Here is a 4770-nt window from a genome sequence, read left to right on the forward strand (position 1 = left end):
TTGAAGATTTTATTTTATATGTGTGAGTGTTTGGCTGGTGTACATGTATGTAAAGTCAGGGATGCCTGATGCTTGCAGAAATCAGAGATGGCATTGGATCCCCAAGAACTAGAGTTGCCGGTGATTGTGAGTGACCATATGGATGCTGGAACTTGAATACAGCTCATCTGCAAGAACAACAAATGATCGTAAATAGTAAGCCATTGTTCTTGATTGTATACACACACATACACACACACACACACACACACACACACACACACACACACATGTACACACACAAGGATTCTTAGTACTAATTATTTTCTGCCAACAAAATAAAACTGAGTATTTCTGTATACCCTATCAACAATTCCTGGCTTCCTTCTTTTAACCAGAGAAGCTTGTCCCTGCTCCTGGATAAGTTCTGTGGCTATATGTGTGTCTGTAACTCTAGCACTCTGGGGAGCAGAGACACAAGGATCCGGTTCTTCTCAGGTTTGCTGGCTGCCAGCAGAGCTCCTGATTCAGTCAGAGATCCTACCTCAAGGGAATAAAATTGAAAATGATAGAGGAGGACATCTAATCACATCTGATGAGCTCTTTCACCTTTGAGTACAGTTACAGTCTCTCTGTCTCTCTGTCTCTCTCTGTCACTCACACATTATGTCATCATCATCATCATCATCTTCATCATCATCATCCTTGAGTCTTACTCAGTCTCTCATTTCTGTATGAGTCCATTCTCTTATTACTATAATCTTAAATTTGCCTTCGAAATATAGCCCCAAGTCTCCCTCAGTCCTGGGAACTTCAACTTACAACACTGTTTCTTCTTACCACCTCTGTCTTAAATACTGGATTACCTACTGATTGCACAACTGCTTCTACCATGGTTTATTTGGACTCTACAATTGGAATAATGTTCAGAAATAAAAGTCATTTATACTAAGTCCTTTGACATGTTTCCTTGGTCTCTCCATCCTTTTCACCTCCCTGTTGGCTGATACTTGAGCCCACAGAACTGCATTGCATCTTAGGACCTTTCCACTTCCTGTTCTCACTACCTGGAATGTCTGGCCCTAGTTTCTGATCACACAGGGCCTCCTCACAGCCTGACTCTCTTTCATGTGTCTCCCTCTTCGATGATGCTGTCTTTTCTTCAAAGTACCTCTTCTTACCTGAGCCTCATGACTCATTTAATTCCCCTCTTGTTTATTGATTTCCATCCCTATTAACAGCCACATTCCAGGAGGGTGGGCACTTTGCCCTGATTACCTTCTGAAGTGCACATGAGATACATTGGTGGTAAGTTCATCTGACCAAATGAGATGACGTCATAGAACATATGCCTCTTCCGATGCATTTTCAAACAAATCATCTACAACATTTAAATACAAACAGCCAGTGGTATCAAGAAATGTGACCACAGATGTAGTCTTACAGGTGAGGTAAACTAAAGTGTGCCTAGTAAATTGTCTAACCTTAGGTTAATTAAATTATATTGTACTCTGCAATCAATGCTTAAGTAGAGATAATGAAATCTTCAACCCGCAACCTTTATATCTTGGCTATTTATGGATCTGAAATGGCTTTGTGGTTTCCTAATATGATGGATTCAGCTCACCTACTTTATGTAGTTGTGTACTTTAGGAAGGAGTTGGACCATTCAAACCTCTCTCTCTCTCTCTCTCTCTCTCTCTCTCTCTCTCTCTCTCTCTCACATACACACACACACACACACACGTGCATGTGTGTGAATACATTGCTCTAAAGAACCTGAGATTAGTGTCCTTGATAGGACCATCTGAATCACTGAATCAGATACACCCTGGAGCTTACTGAGGCAGAAGAAGATTCAGTCATGTGATTTGTGGAGTTATTGTATAGATGTTGGTTTGTTTCTCTTTGAAGCTGAAGGTTGAACCCACAGTTTCACATAGTATGCCTGAGATCTCTGCTCCCAGGAAAGCATTCAGACAACACTGTTTTTTTGATTCTGAATGCCATCACTTCTACTGATCAGGGAAAAGCAGTGTCTTCCTTTCTACACCAATATGCTAATATGTAAAATGATCCATTATAAGGAATATCATTCTATTCTAGCACAAGGACATTCATTAACATATTTAACCATATCATACTTAAAACTTGCCCTAGGGATCCAGATAATAAAAGAAATGTTGTAATAAATAATTTTCCATATGATGATTCTATAAATGACAAGGGTGTGTGCAGCATACATTACTCAGCATGTAATTGTTTGGTCACATGGCATGTCGGTTGCTCATTATTAACTGAGGCTACCCTCTGTATCATGCTATGCTCTCAAAAGTAGTGAGTGAAAATAGCTTCTACATTTAATGATATATGTGTAGCGTAAGAACCAATGGGGTCTTTAAAGTCCTTTGTATAAAAATGTCTCCCGCAGACTCATTATCTACTTTTGTAGAAAAAAAATAATATTTATGAAATTGAAACTTTTATTTTCTAAGTAAAAATGCCTTTTGGTTTAGTTTCTGTGCTGAGAAACCATTTACATTATGTTTCGGTGACCTCTTTGTTTAGAAAATTTCTCCACTTTTCTGTGAAGTTGTTGGCATATTTTGTATTTATTTACATAAGTTCCTTATTTTTCAGAGAAGCTTGTGTTAAAATATTTTCCTGTTAGTAATTCTTTTCTTGGTGATGTTTTACACACACACACACACACACACACACACACACTAATGATTTTATTGCCTGTTACATTAGTTTGATGCTTTATCTTCTAGGGGGAAATTAAATGAGTTGTTAGTTTAAAGATTCATAAGATTTTATTTTTCATTTTTTTAGTAATGCCTGGCTTCCTCTCATTTCTGTCTGCAGCAATTAAATATGTTATTTATTGAATTAACCCATGTGCAGAGCTTTATAAATTTCAAAGCACCCACAAACGTTGGTAAAAATAACATCTTATATAGACAGAGAACTAATATAGGAATTTGAAACGTTGAAAACAATTTTTAATTTCATACACCTAAGTAAAGAGTACAGATCATTTGTCCATATGCCATGCTGGGTAGGAGAGAGTCAATGAGAGCTAAATTACTTGCCTATAGAATATTGGAAGTCATCATAATCTTTGGCCATACAATATCAGGTATCGCTATGATCAATCATCCTTTTTAAACCTATGCACTTATCTATTTCACATCAGATATTTATGGTGAGCTGTTGCAAAGACCAGGCATTAAACCAGATATTAAATGGAATTCTCAAGCTGAGTTTATTTGAAAAACACTGTTTCTGCTCTTCATATAGTGAAGCTGGATGAAAATGAACCCTCTCTTTCCCATCACCAGGAAATTCTTCATGCTAACCCTCCAGTCTTGCCTATGGAGTTGAGCTTAAGCTATTAGTCAAGTAAATACCTATTGAAGACCTTGAATTTGACAGCAGTAAACTTACATATAGGCAACACCAAGTCCTATGAGGCACCTGCTCCTACATGATGCCCATATAGAACTGCAGAAGAAAATGTAGGTGATACATTTAGTTTCTAATGGCATCTGCAAAAAGGAAAACCAGAGGTGTCTCAAAGAGGCAAATTGTTGAGTGTTCTCTGAAAGCGCTTCTGGCTAACAAATTGATCAACTGGGCAAGGTTAAGACAACTTAATATTTATACTAAACAAAATTATATGTACTGATTCTGTATATTTATCACAATGAGTACATTCTGAAAGTAATGATTTCTTCTATTACCTGTGCTTTGATGATTATATTGTTAGAACTTTTATCTAAGGATACAATCATTGAGGTGGAGTTCGTTTTTGCACGTGATGTGAGCCAAAGGTTTAACTTTATTATCTTGCATGCCATTCAATAGTGCCATTTCTATTTATTGAAAGAACCATTGTTTCCTCGTTGGCTGATCTTGACATCCTTGCTGATCATGGATGTAGAGTGTATTTCTAAAATTCTAAATTTTATCATGCCCTTCCATGCATCTGCCCTAGAGAAACCTCCATCATCTCTATTACTGCCATCTTTTTGTGATTTTAATATGCTGCAGTATGAGACTTCTGTCTTCATTCTTAAGATCATTTTGTGTACTCTAAAGAGTTGTGCAATACAAGAAGATTTCTAAAAGTGTTTTGCATATCATATAAGGGAAATTCATTGTTAATGGGGAGGAATACTGGATGTACAGTGACTTATTTTGTCTGTGGTTGGATTCTGTTCTAGCAGAAACTTATTAACAATGTTTTCCAAAACACCCAAGATAAGAATGCAGTAAGATGAAGTAAAAGTGTCATAATAGTACAGTGAGTCCCTCACTTTTACAAATTTCCTATAAACCATTGGGGTATTTCTGCTAACTGAAGAGGAATTATGTCATTTATTAATTTTAACAAATGGATATTTATCATCACATTAATATCAGTATTTTGGCTTCCTAGTTTCTCATATCTCTTGTTCTAGGACAACATTTTCTAGTTTAATTATTAGTCTTTCTCTAAGACAGTGGTTCTCAACTTGTGGGTTATAATTCCTTTGAGGGGCATCAAACAACCCTATCACAAGATGGTCTCCTAAGATCATTGTAAAACACAGATATTTCTGTTATGATTCATACAGTGGCAAAATTACAGTTATGAAGTAGCAATAAAAATAACGTGTTTGGGGCTCACTACAGCATGGTGAACTGTATTAAAGCATCACAGTATTAGGAAGGTTGAGAACCACTGCTCAGCATTATGCTATGGGCACATTTAATGAAGCATATTTCAAAAGTCTTTGAGCCATC

Source organism: Micromys minutus, assembly GCF_963924665.1.
Source record: "Micromys minutus genome assembly, chromosome: 5".
In the NCBI taxonomy this organism is placed as follows: domain Eukaryota; kingdom Metazoa; phylum Chordata; class Mammalia; order Rodentia; family Muridae; genus Micromys; species Micromys minutus.